Source organism: Entelurus aequoreus, linkage group LG24, assembly GCF_033978785.1.
Source record: "Entelurus aequoreus isolate RoL-2023_Sb linkage group LG24, RoL_Eaeq_v1.1, whole genome shotgun sequence".
Classification (NCBI taxonomy): Eukaryota; Metazoa; Chordata; class Actinopteri; order Syngnathiformes; family Syngnathidae; genus Entelurus; species Entelurus aequoreus.
This window is the reverse complement of record NC_084754.1, coordinates 4,385,279-4,406,085: the sequence shown is the minus strand read 5'-3', so window position 1 is coordinate 4,406,085 and position 20,807 is coordinate 4,385,279. Positions and strand designations below refer to the sequence as shown.

General features: G+C 36.7%; 1 long non-coding RNA gene across 6 annotated transcripts in view; it reads left to right on the top strand.

Annotated features, from left to right (window-relative positions):
• Nucleotides 1-20,807, top strand: part of LOC133642006 (uncharacterized) — a 41,824-nt gene that overhangs the window by 11,977 nt on the left and 9,040 nt on the right. For 2 of the 6 annotated variants that reach the window (XR_009824370.1, XR_009824365.1), the window contains exons 4-6: nucleotides 13,620-13,775; nucleotides 15,818-15,927; nucleotides 20,096-20,254. This is a non-coding gene — a long non-coding RNA (uncharacterized LOC133642006). Of the gene's footprint in view, nucleotides 1-13,616; nucleotides 13,776-15,768; nucleotides 15,928-20,095; nucleotides 20,255-20,807 lie in introns of all 6 variants that reach the window. The other 4 variants (XR_009824367.1, XR_009824369.1, XR_009824366.1 and 1 more) reach the window with 3 other exon arrangements.

Sequence of the window (20,807 nt, the reverse complement as noted above, 5' to 3'; positions counted from 1 at the left end):
TGAAACTGACTGGGGAAAAACACAAAATGACCAACTGGTAAAGGAAGCGTTGCAATATTTTAACACTTGACTCATGGTTTTAAGGAGCCTAGTTTAGGTGTACATACACTGTAATACGACCAGCAACTTGAAGGTTCCTGGTTCGATCCCCAGCTTCCGGCATCCAAGTCACGTCCGTTGTATCCTTGGGCAAAACACTTCACCCTTGCTCCTGATGGGTCATGGTTAGTGCCTTGCATGGCAGCTTCATTATCTGTGTGTGAATGGGTGAATGTGGAAATAGTGTCAAAGCGCTTTGAGTACCTTGAAGGTAGAAAATCACTGTACAAGTATAACCATTTATATAGTGCCGTTTTTTTCTCACTCAAATATCTTATACAGTGTTTTAAATCCATCATTTGTAAGCCAGTGTTTCCCATAAACTGCCAAGATACCTGTGGCGGTGGGGGCGTGGCTATGGGCGTGGTCACCATGACCGAGTAATTTGCATAATTTACTACAATATGATTTTCTCTAAAAAGGCTCAAAAAATGTATACTTACTAATTAATAACAGTTTTGTTTTAAACGTCCATCCATCCATTTTACAATATAATTACAACACTTTATGTACATATTTATGTACAGATTTGAACAATAAGTTATTCACTGAAATATATATATTAATTGTGGTTCTTACAAAAAATATATCTTATAAAATATAAAAGCTAAAATGTCTCTTAAAGCTCTGCCCCTTTTAATTAGGGCATACTAAATAATTAAACTTTAGCCTACTACTACAACGATATTATTTACCAGCAACATAAAGTGAAACAGAGGCAGAGGTGTCCTGCCACAGTCAGTAACAAATAAACAGAAAACAGTAGTGGTCAAATACAAATAAGGGAACAAGAGAAGTATCCTACACTTCTCTTTTGTAAAGTAAATCTGAACAGCCTTTATGGGCATCTACATCAACTATATGATTTTCCTGAGAAGCTGGACAGGACAAAAAAAATTTTTTTTAAATTAATTAATTTATTTTTTATTTATTTGTGGCGGAGGTAATTCTTTCGTGGCGAGCCGCCACAAATAAATGAATGTGTGGGAAACACTGTAAGCTATATTTTTTCTGTGTTGTTAAAATGCTTGGGTGGAATTTTCCAAAAAAGTGGATTTGCATGGAGGTTACAGTGTGTAGTTTTTATTGTGCCAGCGTTTCTTAGGTGAGATAACATTTAAATGATGGCTCTCTCTGTCAAAGCACCACCCTGTGGGGTTTCAGTATTTCCTCAAGAGGAATACATCAGTAGAAGAGGACGCATATGGTACCAGTTTATGGAATGTTTACATTGAAAACACAAGCCAGATGAAATTAATATTTTAGAATTGTTCCCACATTAATTGGTGAAAATGTAAATTATTCAGATCCGAGTCTTATCTTATAACTTTTACCAGTGAGTTTTGCCTTTTTAAATAAAGTTTTTTTTAAATGGGGAAAAAATACAAAAACGAAGCAGTCTTTCGAACTGCTCTTTGACAGATCCGACTCTTTTTTCAGAGAACCATTAATCCCTTTTCTGCTGCAGATTCTTCAAGGGAAGGACAGGACAAAATATAGACTTTGTTTATCCAACAATGGGGAAATTATATGCCTGTGGTGCGGATACAAAAAGTCCACAACAATAAGGTAAAACACCTGAAAACAAGAGGGGAACATTAAAGGACATAAACAACACAGAGCTTTTGCGTATTTTCATGTATTGAAAAGGTAAAGTTATTTCTGGGCAGCCGTCATTCCGCAGCTGTCTTCCCTTGATTCTACACTGCAGTTTGGTATACAATGCTGCCATCTGCTGGACATTTACTGCAACGCAGTCACAACTCAGTGACTGTGAAAATAAGCATGCAGCAATAATTTCATTTCTGGGGCCGGAATTAAGTTGTACTGTTTGTGTGTGTATGCATGTGTAGGATAACACTGCATGTAGTATGTTTATCTAGAAATAATTATTAGTATGGTCTTTCTTTCTTTTGGTCCTCAGTTGCCTGTGAAAACAGCAGATTCAACTCCCTACCCCCAAAAATAAAAACCAAAAAATTAAATAAAATACTAATACAAAATAATAAAAAGCACAATATTAAACTAAAAATACAAATAGTGGTGATAAATCGATACAATAAAGAAAAAAATAAATAACAATATCAATATAATTATAAATCAATAAAATGGTACACAATAACTAGAATAAAATGAAAATAATACCAACAATGATGATTTCGTTAATTAAAATAAGATGCGATGAAGTAAAGTAGACTGCATTAGCGTTGGCAAGGCATTGCACTGGTGTGGATGCTACATGGCCCCACTTGTCGCCGTTTACCTGACGCATGAAACGTGACGAATCCACTTTAGCTGTCAGATGGCAGGAGAATGTCGAATATCTTAAAATGTGTTTTGTGGCATTTCCAACCTTGACCACAGCGTCAGTTGCTGTGTAGAGTCACGCTTTCCATCATTTCCAGCAGACTGCGTTGCAAATTAATTAACCTCATCCACCCGGGAATGGGGACATATGAATCCCTTCCCTACTGTAGACTTGTGCAATTTGATGACTATATTCATTGGTTTCTTTTCCTTATTTGAGACTAAGTCGGTTCATGTCCGAGTGACTGAAATTGGCATGAAAGTGGATCATACTTCCCACCTGCAGGGGGAGTCCTGGAGCAAAAAAAACCCAACACTTTCTCAAAAGCCTAACCTGGTATCTTGAATGCCCTTTATTATAGAGGAACTCTTTTAAGGGGGTCAAACATGCGCCAAGAACACAGCAAACACAGCTACATCTAATTAGCATTCCCAGTGTGTGTGGAAGGGAGGCTGTGACAGTTTGACAGTGTTCTTGTCCCTGTTGTCCTGCGTCAGCTATTCATCAGTTAGTCTCCTGACACCAGCAACGCCCTGTTCCACCAGCCTCATCTCCCCTGCAGCCCTCCCCCGTACGCAGTGTGAAATCATCATACTGTAACTGCTTATATATATACATTCATGCATTATAGCCATGTATTAACTTGCAGTAGTTTGCAATAAACACTAAGGACCATTTACTTTGTCAGCGATAACAATAAAATAAAAAAAAGCGTGCTTTTAGCATTGAATGCACAAAACGTATCAAAGTGGCCTGAATACTTCAACATTTCGGGGGAAAAAACTTTTAATAGCCCTGTTTTAGATGAACTAGAACATATGTATTTAAAGTAGGGATGTCCAATAATGGCTTTTTTGCCGATATTCCGATATTGTCCAACTCTTAATTACCGATTCCGATATCAACCGATACCGATACATACAGTCGTGGAATTAACACATTATTATGCCCCGCTGGATGCATTAAACAATGTAACTAGGTTTTCCAAAATAAATCAACTCAAGTTATGGAAAAAAAATGCCAACATGGCACTGCCATATTTATTATTGAAGTCACAAAGTGCTTTTTTTTTTTTTTAACATGCCTCAAAACAGCAGCTTGGAATTTGGGACATGCTCTCCCTGAGAGAGCATGAGGAGGTTGGGGGGGGGGGCGGGGTTAAGTAGTAGCGTCCCGTAAGAGTTAGTGCTGCAAGGGATTCTGGGTATTTGTTCTGTTGTGTTACGGTGCGGATGTTCTCCCGAAATGTGTTTGTCATTTTTGTTTGGTGTGGGTTCACAGTGTAGCACATATTTGTAACAGTGTTAAAGTTGTTTATACGTCCACCCTCCGTGTGACCTGTATGGCTGTTGACCAAGTATGCTTTGCATTCACTTGTGTGTGTGAAAAGCCGTAGGTATTATGTGATCGGGCCGGCACGCAAAGGCAGTGCCTTTCAGGTTTATTGGCGCTCTGTACTTCTCCCTACGTCCGTGTACCACTCCGTACAGCGGCGTTTTAAAAAGTCATAAATGTTACTTTTTGAAACAGATACCGATAATTTCCGATATTACATTTTAAAGCATTTATCGGCCGATATCGGCAGTCCGATATCGGCCAGGATTACTACATCTACTCATAACGATATACATGTTAATTATTAATTTTTAGATGCATAATTTCTGGAAGAAAGCATTCCAGATCCCGTGTCAGTGAAGGACTTGAATGAGCTCATAGACACCGATGTGACAGAAGAGGAAATAATCAAAATTGTTAAACAATAAATTATTGGTACGTATTTATTATGGAAAACATTTTTTTAAACGCTTTTTTAAAGACATTTCAGAACCTTTAAAGGTATCAAGAACACATGTTTTTCTTTTTACGCATTCTAATTCGTAAAATACGGCAAGTAAGAGGTGGCTAACAAGGCAGCTAATGTGAGTCTGTTGCGGCCATAAAGTCCTCCTACATTTTTTTTTTTTTTTTTTAAATGCCAACAATACATATAGTGTTATAGCTCGGTAGGTAGAGTGGCCGTGCCAGCAACTTGAGGGTTCCAGGTTCGATCCCCGTTTCCGCCATCCTAGTCCCTGCCTTGGGCAAGACACTTTACCCACCTGCTCCCAGTGCCACCCACACTGGTTTAAATGTTACTTAGATATTGGGTTTCACTATGTAAAAGCGCTTTGAGTCACTAGAGAAAATCGCTATATAAATATAATTAACTTCACTTCACATATTGTGACCTAAATATTAAACAAGTATTAGCAATATTGTTATTATAAGCGCTAACGCAGAGAAACTACTCTTAGTGGTGCTGTGATCACAGAGAGCTAACTAGCTTATGCTGCTATATTGACATACCGAGCCGGTGAACTGCTGCATCGCCTCTGGGCTGGTTAAAGTGCATTCTAGATCATTAATCATGCCGTTCATTTGTAGAGTACAAGGTTGTGGCCATAAACTGACAAGTTGGTCAACTTTGACTTTCAACTTAGACCAGGAGATGACGAGTCAGTTAGAATAATACATGATGTTGGATATAGAGAACATACAAACCCTTTTTATTATTGAATCATCCATCCAGCCATTTTCTACCGCTTGTCAAAATGTTGTACATTTGCAAACTGCTAAAATGATGCACAAAGCAAACTATAACCTGCTACCCAAGAACGTACAAAAATTATTCTCAAAAAAGGTAGAAATATAACCTTAGAGAAAAATGTAACTCAAAACATCTGTATGCACGTACAGCACTTGAAACCTTTAGCATATCTGTGTGTAGAATTAAATTACCGTATTTTTCGGAGTATAAGTCGCTCCGTAGTATAAGTCACACCGGCCGAAAATGCATAATAAAGAAGGAAAAAAACATACAAGTCGCACTGGAGTATAAGTCGCATTTTTTGGGGAAATTGATTTGATAAAACCCAACACCAAGAATAGACATTTGAAAGGCAATTTAAAATAAATAAAGAATAGTGAACAACAGGCTGAATAAGTGTACGTTATATGAGGCATAAATAACCAACTGAGAAGGTGCCTGGTATGTTAACGTAACATATTATGGTAAGAGTCATTCAAATAACTATAACATATAGAACATGCTATACGTTTACCAAACAATCTGTCACTCCTAATCGCTAAATCCCATGAAATCTTATACGTCTAGTCTCTTACGTGAATGAGATAAATAATATTATTTGATATTTTACGGTAATGTATTAATAATTTCACACATAAGTCGCTCCTGAGTATAAGTCGCAACTAAAAAAAAACAACTGCGACTTATAGTCCGAAAATTACGGTATGGAATGGATTAAGCAAAGAAATCAATTTACTAATATGATCAATCAATCATCAATCGATCAATCATAAATTTTCGGTCTCCCCTAGAGGGGGGGGGGGTTACCCACATATGCGGTCCTCTCCAAGGTTTCTCATAGTCATTCACCGACGTCCCACTGGGGTGAGTTTTTCCTTGCCCGTATGTGGGCTCTGTACCGAGGATGTCGTTGTGGCTTGTACAGCCCTTTGAGACACTTGTGATTTAGGGCTATATAAATAAACATTGATTGATTGATAATATGATCCACTTTAACAGACTGTTCCAACTCAAAGTGTTTACAAAGTACAAGGAAGAAGAATCCTGATAAACATCTTGAACTTTATAGAAAAATTTAATAATCGTGTTTATCAAAACTTACTTCAAAACGTATTTATTTAATGTGTTTGTCTTACAAATTGAAAACAGGAAGTGAGCACATGTGTTAGTAATTGCTGTGAAATGGAAAATTATTAGGATGAAATAAGACTTGCTTCTTCCCTCTCCTTTTCAGACATGTCGCATTGAAGAAACTGTATAATGTAAAATATTGTATTGTATGCATGTTCAAAATAAAATTAAACCATAACCACATCATTTGAATTATCATCATTACATGTTTAAGCAGTCAGGTTCTATGTCAATGCAAATATATTCCATTAGTCCAGTGCATCTCTATTATTTTCTGTTACGCTTCCCCGAAGAAAACAAAAATTTTTGCCCCCCACTCTCTGCCATGACTAGTAAAATGTGTCTATGAAATTGTTATGCATACCTTAACATCAAAGACGACAAAAAAGTAATACAGATCAACTTACAACTAAGAATACCTTTAAAAAGCATTGATTTGCCTGAAATCTAAAAAAGATATAAATATATCCTTATATAAACTATAAACATCTTTTGACCGACTTGAACCTTTTGATACTGAAAAATAACATTTAATAAAATCAATAAGTAATATACTCAAATTGGTCAGTAACATTTAATATAAAGGAGCACAGCACTAAAACAAAAATGAATAAAACAATTTGTGCTCGATTATTTTTCTTAATTAAAATGAGAAAGTCAGGATTAATGGCTGTGATTAACACGTTTTGGAATGCACATGCTCCCATGCACCCCATAACTGAGACTATTTGGGAAGAACTGGATATCTCAAGCACCACGAAAGGGACAAGCTGTAAAAAATGGATGGATGGATGGATGGATTAGTCAGAAAATACCAGACATGAGTTACCAGGGAACACTGGGGTCAAAACTACATGAACCTTATGATTTGACGCTTTGTTTAGCACGAGTCTCTAACATTGTGACAACGTTTTTAAGTCGGAAAAGAGGAAACTCACCCTTTGCTCTGATTACTGCTTTGCACACTCTTGGCATTCTCTCGATAAGCTTCAAGAGGTAGTCTCCTGAAAGGGTTTTCACTTCAAAGGTGTCATAGTTTTGATGCCTTCAGTGACAATCTACAATGTAGATAGTCATGAAAATATAGAAAAAACAATTGAAATAAGGTGTGTCCAAACTTTTGGCCTGTACTTTATGTCGTCTAAAACGTTTGCCCAGCCACAGTGTACTGTATTGTTTAAAATGGATAAAGTGTACAATAGCTCATTAGCATTAAAGCTACAGACACACAAAACTGCATGTTCCTAGTAGGGCAGAAAAAACACTTTTAAACGGTCTAAATTTTAGCATTAGGTGGATCTTGATTTATTTACTGTCGTTAAAACAAGTAATGTGACATTTAGAACCAAGACTTTCAAGGATTATTTGGTAAAATCTAGCTTTTTCTCCATGTTTATTTATTTTTTTAACCAGCATTTCCAACAGGAGCCAAATCCACACAAAACACACCTGAGTACCCACAGACACTGAATGACTTTCATACTCGGTCAGCATTTTTAGTTTCCATTGTTTTGCATGTGTCCATGTGGGCAAATATAACCTGCAACAATAGTAGAAATCAATAAATAGTTATTCAAACACAAGTTTTGTTCATTTGAACTGGTGTTTAGATCTACACTTTCACTAGATGTTGTCATAATTAGATTTCTCACTTTCAGAAGCACCTCTCTCCTTAACACACCTCAATATCAATGTGCACTTCCGCTTTCTTCTTTTTGAGGAATGGCAACAGATACAGTCTCAAATGCAGAACGCTGCCACAAGAAGGTGTGAACCCGTCTGATCCTTAACAAGCTTCACTGTAGGATTTTCTCACCCTGGGAAACGTATTAAGAAGGTGACAAGTTCATTATTGGGTCTAAACCATTTCATTTGGGTTACAGACCTGGGACCATTACAGTGTGTAGGATTGTAGTCCTGGAACAGTGGTAGCCAAGTGTGTACTGACTCAAATGGATGGATTATGGGGAATCGTTGATTAATTGCATCCTGAATGGAGGCAGAATGGCATGCACTACTTGGCCAGCAGGGGGCCTGTTGTTTAAATCTTACCTATTCAGTGTATTGATTTCAAGATGGCCAGATTAATCCTTTGTGATCCCCTAAATGTGGTGCATGTTTAAAGGTCCCGCCGACCAAAAGGTTTCAGCCATACAACTCTTAAAAGTCATACCTTTTTTTTAAAGTTGAATTTAAACTCTTAAATCTCTAGATCAGTGATGTCCAAAGTGCGGCCCGGGGGCCATTTGCGGCCCGCAGGTCATTTTTTAATGGCCCCACGGCCCATTTTAAAATACGATTAAAAACATTTAAAACATAAAAAGTGGTTTGAAAGACCAAGCAGGTGAAATGTAACAAGAAAATGTTGCAATGTTTACTCTAATAACACAAAGCTGCCATGCAGGCTATTTCTTTCTTTAAAAAATGATGATGAATCAAAATCAATGTTATTATGAATTATTGACCTATCCAAGGCTCCAATTATGTCACATTAAATATTGCACTTTGAGATTTTTTTGGGGAAAATGTTGCATATTTTGTGTTTGCCATATAACAAATTTAGCTTTTTTTAAAAAATTTTTTTTTAAAGAAGGGCCTAAAACAAACAAACAAAAAACATAAACAACAATACAACGTATAATTGACGGATAGATCTGAAGTTGATCTCGATAATGTTGTGTTAAAAGTAAACAGTAAAAAAAAATGTAGAATTTATTTTTGAACACTTTAATGAGTAGGACCCTTTTGGTTCCCCAATAATTTTTGTGTGATTTGTTTTTAAGTATCATTGCTTAAAAAATAATAATACATTAAAATCAATGGTGTTATGATTTATTTACCTTTTTAAGGCTCCAATTATTATATAATCTGAAATATTCCTCTTAAAAATTTTATTGGGTGAAAATATTGCATATTTTGTGTTTTTTCCATAAAAAAACAGGGTTTTCTTTGACAAAAAGAGCATACGACTTAAATCTTTAAAAACTTTATATTGACAGATAGACCTAATGTTGATCTAGAGATAATACTGAATAATGACACATTTTAAATATTTTTTGGACCAAAACCCTTTGGGGTCCCCGGGATCAAGCCTGAGTGGAGGCCTTAATGTATATTTTTTATACATATATTGTATTGGTTTTTAAAATAAAAAAATATCAAAATGGCCCCCGCTTGCTTTGATTTTTCAGTGTGCGGCCCTCAGTGGAAAAAGTTTGGACACCCCTGCTCTAGATCAACATCAGATCTATCTTTCTTTCTTTCTTTTAGTTTATTTCGAACATGAACACATTTACATCATAATACATCACACAATTTCATATCATTTAATTTACATCATGCAAAGCTTATTTAATCCTACCCCTTTCCCACTTCAAAGCATTTACAATTATATAAAATCATTTACAATATCTGACATAGAGTATTTTAGTTGATTAATATGTTATGCTCTTTTTGTCAAATGTTATGGCAAAAACACAGACTGCAAAACATGCACACACAATATTTTTGTGACCACATCCATCTTATGTTTTTATTACATATGAGTTGTTGACGGATTCAAAGCAACTATGTGCATCTAACACAGAGAGGGCCGCTTGTAACAGTGAATAAACACCTGGATTTGATCATTAATTATATAACTATTTTTTAAATGGAGTGTTGAATCTACAGTAAAAGCTTTACATTTACAAAATTTTACTGTAAAATAGTGTTATTTCTTACATTTTATGGTAAATATAAAAACAGTACCACTGTTTTGTTTTTTACGGAAAAAGCTGGCAGCTTAGTTGCCAGAATTTTTCTGTTAAATTGACATTGGTTTTTACAACATTATATTGTTAATGGAAAAACAGTGCAAGTTCTGTTTTTATTCTGGCAACTTAGCTGCCAGTTTTTCTACCGTAAAAACAAATGTATTGTCTTTCCATCTACAGTAATACACTGTTAAAAACATTTTACAGTAAAAATATGGCAGCTCAGTCAACAGAATGTTAATGCAAAAAAAAATGGTAGCTTTTTAAAATTTACAGTAATGTGCTTTAAAGAACGTAAAATGTGTTGTCATTTTAATTAATTTGATGGGTAGTTTGCTGTAAAATCATAAGTCAAGCAGATAAATTTAAGTATTTTTATTTAGACAAAAAATGTTTGGAAAGTGATAATATACTGTAATATTTGTTGCAATACTGGATACTATTAAAGTTGAAAAGGTATGCAGTTTCAAGCAGTACATATATTTTTTCTGTCAAAATGTGAATTAGTGAAGTGAATTATATTTATATAGCGCTTTTCTCTAGTGACTCAAAGCGCTTTACATTGTGAATTGTGAATAAAAAAAAATCCAGTGCATTTAGTGACAAAATATTATGTACTTCATTGACACATCATTTCCAGGTGTTTGCGGGCCAGACATGGCCCCCGGGCCTTGAGTTTGACACCTTTGATCCAATATGAACATACAGTAAGGTATTCTGGCGGTATCTAATGGCTGAGGGGTCAAATTACACCTCTAACAGGACTTGCACATACTTCAAAGGGAAATTGCTTGAATTCATTGGGTTGTCATTGACTATCCTATCCATCCATCCATTTTCTACCGCTTGTCCCGTTCGGGGTCGCGGGGGGTGCTGGAGCCTATCTCAGCTGCATTTGGGCGGAAGGCGGTGTAAACCCTGGAATAATCATTATAAAATAACAGATTTACAGTACATAAAAACAATGGCCATTTTAAAGAGTCACTGGGGGACAAAAGGATTCCAGGGAACTCCAATGTGTACTCACCTAATAGCTTGTGCTGAAAATAATTTAGCGAAGAACGAACAGTGCAGATATTGTAAATAATTCCTTCACAACTCCTATGGCCATATTTCATCCTGCTAACTTTTAAAATGAACATGCAGTCATTGTCAAAAGCAAGCTGAACAACACCCAAATAGGCTCGATGAAACCATTCAAAACAAGGTTGCTCATGTGTATTCAGTACTCCCTCCACCCCACAGGGGGGAAACAGCAAAGCATATTTGTCACATTTGATTGATTGATTGAAACTTTTATTAGTAGATTGCACAGTACATATTCCGTACAATTGACCACTAAATGGTAACACTCGAATAAGTTTTTCAACTTGTTTAAGTCAGGGTCCATGTTAATCAATTCATGGTAGCAGCAGCAGTGGTGTGAGTAGAAGAAAAAGGCACTGAAAAACATCAGTCAATCGAGAAAATCGGACTTTTAACAGCGACTGGACAACAAAGTATGAATGTATTGAAATTGCTGACTTTGTGATGTCTTTTGTATTCATGGTTGTTTTGTTTTTGTTTAACTGGTGAAATACATGTAGTGCTGAAATTGACCAGCGGAGGGCGATAAAGCTAAACCTTAGGTTAAATTGTGTTCAACCACATGTGTGTATTAACACTAAACCTTCTATTGTATCAATGAAAAATACACAATGTACTTCACGATTTTATGTTCATAATTTCAGCCTTATAAACCTAAATAAAAGAAGACTTATAAATAAATCAAACTAAGGAACAAAAATAATTCAAAAGGAAAGGAAAAAAATTTGGCTTCTATTTTCTCATGTTGTTAACTATCTGTCTAGCTGCACACGCTGGAAACAAGTAGCGAGGGCAGAATAGTGAATTTATTGACAGTGCAATGTGAAAGCTGATGTGTTTACTTTGTAAATAAGTAAACGCAGACTCAAAGGAATAGAACTTGCGGAGTCACTTTGGAAAGAAAAATCAAAATTTTGATGTCCGGCCCCTGAGACCTTGGGCTCTTGTATCGGCGACCCTCTTCATGATGTAGTTAAATAGCCCTGCCGTATAGTGTCCCTACTCCAAAAGAACCACTGTCATTTCTTCAAAGACTGAGTAACCAATGCATAGTAGTCTTCATTTGGGTACTCGATTCCGCCGAATGATACAAGCGGACTAGTTTGTCGAGCGTAATGTTTGGCCGTACCATAACCTACATGGCATCGCCGTACAAAAACTGGGGAAAATGTGGGAACATTTTTCTGTCAAAAATACAAAAAGCGATTAAAAGCTGGTTGTTCTAATGAAGCAGCACATGCAAGGAAGTGATGAAAAGTTTTCCTCTCCGTACATTTGAGAGAAACTTAAGCAGCTAGCGAGAGAGTGATCACTGGAGCATGTCGGCATTGAGTGAGATCCAAAGTGTCACCTGCGTGTGTCTTGTTAATGCTGGATGTGACAGTGAAAACACAAGGTAATGTGGGAGTGACAAAGGAGCTCCCACTGTGAGCTATATGAAGACGTGAGATCGGCAGGCAGCATGAGAGCGTGCGTGGAATCACACTCGGGTGTGACGGACACTGTCTCCATGTTTGTGGCTGTGACGAGCGAAACCCAAGCGCCTTTATGAACTGATTAATTAACAGATCTGCTGTGAAACCACATGCGGGGCGACCTGCAGTAACCCTCCCCCCACACCAGTGCATTACATATTCACAGCAGTTGGACTTTGCAAGGAAAGTAAGGCATTGTTACGAGGAGGAAACTGTTTAACAAAAAGCATGTACCTTAAATCTTGGTTGTTTGGATTAGTGTTACACTTTTGGCCATGGTTAAGGTTCCAATTTTAACATGTGGATCAGGTTGATCGGGTGAATTAAGGTGTACAGCAGTGTTTCCCACACATTCATTTATTTGTGGCGGCCCCCCACGAAAGAATTACATTCGCCACAAATAAAACAAAAATATATTTTTTTATTTTTTTTGTCCTGTCCAGCTTCTTAGGCCAATCATATAGTTGATGTAGATGCCCATATAGGCTGTTCAGATTTACTTTACAAAAGAGAAGTGTAGGATACTTCTCTTGTTGCCTTATTTGTATTTGACCACTACTGTTTTCTGTTTATTTGTTACTGACTGTGGCAGGACACCTCTGCTTCTGTTTCACTTTATGTTGCTGGTAAATAATATGGTTGTAGTAGTAGGCTAAAGTTAAATTATTTAGTATGCACTAATTAAAGGGGCAGAGCTTTAAGAGACATTTTAGCTTTTATATTTTATAAGATATATTTTTTGTAAGAACCACAATTAATAAATATATTTCAGTGAATAACTTATTCAAATCTGTATATAAATATGTACATAAAGTGTTGTAATTATATTGTAAAATGGATGGATGGATGGATGGACGTTTAAAACAAAACTGTTATTAATTAGTAAGTATACATTTTTGAGCCTTTTTAGAGAAAATCATATAATTGTAGTAAATTATGCAAATTACTCGATGATGTCATGGTGGCCACGCCCCCACCGCCACAGGTATCTTGGCAGTTTATGGGAAACACTGTACAGTGTGTTCAGTGAGGGTTTGAATGAGGGTTTTGGTTCGGTTTACGGTACTTTAGGGTTACAGTTAGGGAAAGTTAGAGTTAAGGTTGCGCGATATAAGTAAATAATAGTTTTAAAGTAATACAAAGAAAATGACACAATATGTTACTGTGTATGTCAGCAGCCAAATTGGGAGAACATCCTGGAAGAAAACCAACGCTTCCCATCCAACCTGATGGAGCTTGAGAGGCGATGCAAAGAGGAAGCTGGCCAAAGATAGGTGTGCCAAGCTGGTGGCATCGTGTTCAAAAAGACTTGAGGCTGTAATCGCTGCCAAAAGGTGCGTCAACAAAGTATTGAGCAAAGCCTGTGAAATACTTAAATACATGCGATTTGAGTATTTTATTTTTAATACATTTGCAAAAAATTTCTGTTTTTCCTGTCAAGATGGGGTGCTGAGTGTAATTAATGAGAAATAAAATGACCATTGTTGATTTTAGCAAATTGCTGCAATGAAAGAAAAAATTAAAGAAGTCTAAATACTTTCCGTGATGCAGGAGTCGGAAACATGTATGGTCATATAGATTTCAGTGTGGCCCATCCCTAGTTAGTTACCATCCCTAGTTAATTACTAGGGGTGTGGGAAATAATCGATTCGAATCGCGATTCTCACGTTGTGCGATTTTTTAATTATTATTATTATTATTTTTCCTCTCAATTGCTCTGTAATTGAGAGGAGACACAAACACGACACAGAACAAACCAAAAGTAGTGAAACAAAAATGAATATCAACAACAGTATCATTAGTAACAATTTCAACATAGCAGTGATTAAAAATCCCTCATTGACATTATCATTAGACATTTATAAAAAGGAACAATAGTGTCACAGTGGCTTACACTTGCATCGCATCTCATTAACTTGACAACACACTGTGTCCAATATTTTCACAAAGATAAAATAAGTCATATTTTTGGTTCATTTAATAGTTAAAACAAATGTACATTATTGCAATCAGTTGATAAAACATTGTCCTTTACAATTATAAAAGCTTTTTACAAAAATGTACTACTCTACTTGCATGTCAGCAGACTGGGGTAGATCCTGCTGAAATCTATGTATTGAATGAATAGAGAATCCTTTTGAATCGGGAAAAAAATCGTTTTTGAATCGAGAATCGTGTTGTATTGAAAAAAAATCGATTTTGAATCGAATCGTGACCCCAAGAATCGATATTGAATCGAATCGTGGGACACCCAAAGATTCACAGCCCTATTAGTTACCATCCCTAGTTAATTACCATGTCGTCGAGTGAACCCTTGCCCTCTAACCCAAATTTGGGTTAGGTTGATAAGGGTTGAGCTAAGACGTTTAAGGTGCTGTAGGTGCGTTAGTTTGGGTTAATCTTAAAGTTAGGGTTATCATGGACTTGTGGGTGTAAGTGTGAGTTTGGGTTAGCTTCATTCGTGTTCCAAAGCACTTTGTACAAACCCTGGAGAGATCTGCAGGCAACACTACAAGGTTTGAAGACTGTTTCATTACGGAGTTTTACTTCAATATTGTTAGAGCGTCCATGTCTTAAGTCAACAGTTCTGCTTTTTTCAAATATGAAAGTATATAAAAATGTCACTCGTGTGTGGTGACGAGGGTGAAATCCTTTTAACAACTCTTATTATCAAACATTAGTACCTCAATTTATGAGCTTAATGTGTTCTGTGACAAAGAGCTCTTTACTGAAAACACTTGTATCTCAAATCAATGTCGCCCTTCGAAATTAATTAAAATCAGTTGGTGCACAGTTTTAACAAGAAACATGCCCTTTAGGAAGAAAAAATAGCAGTCGTTTTATAAAGTAATGTAATAATGTCAAGTATTTACCGTGGAGTGTGTACTTTACAGTATCTCCTTCCAGCTGCTTTTCTGTCAAACACACCATCAGCAACTTTTCCATATTTTTGTAGATAAATGTCTGGCACTTAGGTATTATTTTAACACTCTTGCATGGCGTTAGACTCATTCTGCTTCCTACTACACTCGTATGCTTTGCGACACTCGGTCATGTTTTTGATGATTTCTTTCTTTAATTCAATGAATATCATCCACTTATTCACCTTGACATTGACTTTCTTCCTTCCCATGGTTAGAAAACAAAGATGCCAATTTCTAGCTGCAAGCTAATGTAGCTGTCAAATGTATGCTTACTACTTAAAACATAACAATTAGCTCTTATTTCAAAACACTCATAAGATAGGGCGCTGTATATTAAATAAAAATGTGGTCAATATTGTAGATATCTCATGTTTCCTCCCCCTTCTAACGCACCCACCTTTAGTCCTCAGTGTTTGGCCCTTCCTCCATCCCTAAGTACCATCCATCCACAGGGGGAGGCTGCACCAGCTGTACCCCAATAGGGGCTCTGCTTTCTGGGGAGGCAACTCAAGACAAGAGGCAGCGTGAGAGGTCACATGGTTCATGTACTCAACAGAACAAGGTGACTCACTCACTTACTTATGCATAACACCTGTGATGGATGATGGTCAGAACATGCAGATTAAAAAAAAAAAATCTCTTGTGAAACATGTTTTAAATCTTGACACTAGAGGGCGCAAGAGACTTATAACTGCAGCTTGTAAAGGCGAGTGCCATAAAACTAATGGACAATGGACAAAAAAAAAAAAAGTATCTACAATGGAACTTATTTTCAAGAAATAATAACTATCTGTTAATATATATCATATACTAACTTTAGAACCACATACTATATGCCAAAAAGCACACTTGCATGTATCTATTGTCAATACACACAAAACACTGGCAGCAATCTGTAGTTGTTTTGTATTTATTCAAATTAAAGAGCAGATAAAAACATTAAGGCAGTCATCATTTGACTGTGCAAGGCTTGAGTCATTATTTAGATAATAGAAAATTATAACGCCAAACACAAAATGTACAGGTGTGTGTGCATTCAGTACTTTGTTAATCTCTCAGTAGTTTGCATGTGGTATGTTTGAGTTCAGTGTTAAAGACATTACTCAGTAAAAAAAAAAAAAAATGTATCCATTAAATGATTCCAACCTATTAAGCATTGAGACGCTCTAGTAGTCAATTTTATCATCATGTGAGATGTAAGCCAAAATCTGAGATGTAGAAATATTGTCGGAGGTAGCAGCAGCAGACAATATTTTAGTTTGATGTAATACTAATAATGTAGGTTTAGTGTATTTCCAGGTGTAAGCGCATGTACAGCAGAGTAAAGTAAACACGGGTAAGGATCTTGTTATTGCATGATCAGGAAAAAAAAAAGCATGACATTTTGTGAAACTGAGGACCTCATGTATACAGTATCTGTAGTAGTAGTATGTCCCCTACCCTAAACAAAAAAAAGCTAGGCTCAATCGTTTTTTTTTCTTCCTAAATGTAGTCCATTGAAAGTACCTATAAAAGTCTGAACAGTTTCTTCAGTGTCCATTTTTGAATTATTTTTTTTTAGAGAATGTTTCCTCAAATAGTGACCTCAAATCCAATTAATTGCAGGATGTGTGGTCCACTTATAACAGGGGTGTCAAAGTCAAAGCCCGTGGGCCAGATCTGGCCCGCTAATGAACGATCTATGGCCCCCGGGATGGTATTTGATTAGTATTAGAACCGGCCCGCAGGCCACAGCCGCCTGCTGCTTTTTTGCACGCGCCAATAGTCCATCAGCCATCAAAATGGGGTCCCAGGGACCCCATCAAGTCATAAAAATGGGGTCCCACAGTAACTTTTTGGGGTCCCACTTTTTTGTAAGCGTTTTTAAAACAAATGATAAATGTATGCATTATCCTGTTATATCTCACATTCTACATTGTTTTGGAAAAATGTTGTCATAAACGTTACTTAATTCATTAAAAAAATAATGCAAAAGAAAACACATTTTTATGCATATGTACTTTTATTCAGTTATAAACATTCATTCACTTTCTTCTTTCCTTCATGGATCTAAACTTTACCGCTGCCGGTATTTTTTTAGATATTTTTATTGTAATATTTTCAGAATGTGTTTGTTCTATTTTTGGCCAAAGTAAGACAAAGAAAACAATCTGAAGTTGTCTTTATTTTTTAGTTTCAATGCCATGATTTTAATAGTCCGGCCCGCGTGTGCACAGATGTTCCTCCATGTGGCCCCTGAGCTAAAATGACTGACACCCTTGGCTTATAACAAATACTGGCGGACATGAAAGAGTTAACTGCTGAGCCCAATTGGGTGGTGTTGCTAAGCAAAACAGCAGCACCTACTGAGGCACATTATTGATGACTATTGTGAAGTCGTACACCAGCTGCTATTTGGGTATCTATCATCAACTTTATTTCCAACAAACAGAAGGCCCCTGGTACATTCACAAATGAGAGCTCAAAACACAAAAAATGCCATGTAAGGCACCAGTGTTGCCAGGAACCTAATGGCTCTTTGTTCCACCATGATAGTCATGCATGTACATGAGGTCACGGAGCACAGGTGCGCACAGCAGCGTTAACAAATCTATTTGTGGCAGGGAGACGTATTTGTCGCATTTGCATATTCAACCATGACACGCATGCAGAAAGGGAGTAAAAAAATAAATAAATAAATGGGCTAAATAAATATTTGTACAACTGCCAGACAGAGCTGCTGAGTGTAGTTGGGGGAGGGGCTTGTTGAGAAGAGTAATACTTTATGTACTGTAAAACTGTATATGTCCGTCATCAACAGTCCGCTTTTTTGAAAAGGACTATCTGACTTGCTAAAGGTTGCAACATGATCGCTTTATGATTGATTGATTGAAACTTTTATTAGTAGATTGCACAGTACAGTACATAGTCTGTACAATTGACCACTAAATGGTAACACCCGAATAAGTTTTTCAACTTGTTTAAGTCGGGGTCCACGTAAATCAATTAATAGTTCTCTTGTGCCGTCTTCTTATTCTCTGGCAGACCAGCAGCATTATGTGTTTATGAGCCGGTTAGCGCAGTATTCAAGGTGACCTTACATTGTGTGAACAGTTTTTCTTTCATTCGTATAGTACCTACTTGCGGCCTAGTCTATTTAAGGTTCGTGTGTATTATAACACGTGCAAACTTGTGAGCTCACACACCCCCACCCACACTGGGTGGGTGTGGTACACAGAACATCAATTTCCACACTTGTATTAGCCCTGGGTCCAGTGGACCCGGACATCTTATATGTAATAGAAATGTGTAGGGGGGTGTATGGTGTGTGGTCATTAAATATGTATTCTAATGTTCTTCACAGAAAATGAGCCAAAGTCAGTGAGTCTAAGTTTGAAAAATTAATCAATTGTATCATTTTTCTTTTAATAAAAAATGAAAATGGGTCCCACAGACCCGAACATCACACAATCAAACACTTTTATGTTAAAATACTGAACAGATGTTTATCTGTTCAGTTTTTTAACATAAAAGTGTGTGATTGTGAGGCATTAAAAGCCACAAAATGCAACGGCTCAATCAGACCCACAAACGCTGGCTGAGTAACAACAATATGAACGTTATACAAGGGTTAAAAGACCAAATTATTATGAATATTCAGAATATATGCTAATTATTATTAGAATGCCCAAAATACTGTGAGGAGATGCAAATATAATTATTTAGCACCAAGACCGAAAATGTTTTGCGTCTGTGTTTAGCACGTCTGCAATGTTTGCACAAACTGGCACAGTTGCACACAAATGTGTGTGAGAAAGAAGATGGCGCTGCAGTGATAGATGATGGCGACATTACCATGCGGCCGTGTGTGTGTCAACATATTTGGACTGTCAGAAATAAATATATCAACACATATTGTCTACTCAACAATATTATTTTATAGCTGCTGGATGACTTAATCAGCAGACACCAACATGAATTCATTTGATTCGTTTTGGTGTCTGATTTTATATCGTATTTTCCGGACCATAAGTCGCTGCTTTTTTCCTGCGGCTTACAACACGATGCGGCCAATTTACAGATTTTTTTGCTTTGCTAACGGCCATGTTTTGTATTCAACAAATAGTCTTCATGAAACACCGACTGACCCTGAAAAGGTGTGTTATTGTGTGGACGAGTTCACTCGCTGCAGGTGCTGCTGGTTGAAAATGTATTTCCCGTTTCGCCCCTTGAACCGGAAGTACAACCGTCCCTAGCATTTCTGCTCGAAAGAATTCCTCATTTATCACTCCAAGCAACGTTTGTAAGTTTTCCAATATGACCGAAACGTTTCATGCATGTGTGACGTCTGCTTGAGCGTTTTCAGGCGTATTTGTAAATGCAATCGTAACGTAATCAAGATGGCGTCGTTAACATTAGCAAATATGCTAACTCGTTTACATGTGTCTGTGTTAGTTAGCATTATTAACTTACAATGACACTCTTTTTGTATTATTTCAGGCTTGTAAATTCATCAAAACATCACCGTGGAATTATCGAGTCTGTTTAGCTGATTGGAGAGCTAGCATATGACCGAAACGTTTCATGCATGTGTGACGTCTGCTTGAGCGTTTTCATGCGTATTTGTAAATGCAATCGTAACGTAATCAAGATGGCGTCGTTAACATTAGCAAATATGCTAACTCGTTTACATGTGTCTGTGTTAGTTAGCATTATTAACTTACAAAGACACTCTTTTTGTATTATTTCAGGTTTGTAAATTCATCAAAACGTCACCGTGGAATTATCGAGTCTGTTTAGCTGATTGGAGAGCTAGCTTCCACAGCTAGTGGGTCCATGACGATGACTTCTGTTTTGTTTGATCAGCCGTTTTACTGCCGTGTCTCAGGCATCATTTGGAAACAATTAAGGTATGTAAATATCCATTTGAGGGACGAAAAAAAGAGGAACATTTCTATAAGCACAAAGTGCTACCACGCATATCCCGAAATACATTTTTTAATATCCAGACTACATTTCCTGCAGTTGGGTGCATTTTACATTATATTTTGGCTTTAGATTTATTCTCATCCACCAACCTCTTATAGATGTACTTTTGACACATGTCACATGTAATAGACTTAGACAAACTTTAATGATCCACAAGGGAAATTGTTCAACACAGTAGCTCAGTTACAATGATGGAAAGTGTAAGGATGGAAAGGACAATGCAGGTATAAATAGACTAAAAAAGCTATATAAAAAAAAATCTGCAACATTTTCAATTTATGAATGTACAACTGTTTGTTTATTTTGTTGACCACTGACCAAAGAAATAATAAACTAACTAATGTACCAGAGTTTTAGTACATAATTCACTAACATTATTGTAGTTTCCTAATGAAGCCTTAGCTTGACGCTGCTCTACTTTCTCCTGCTCCCGCTTGCTGCGGCAACAACAAACAAAACTCCAGACGCTCCTCT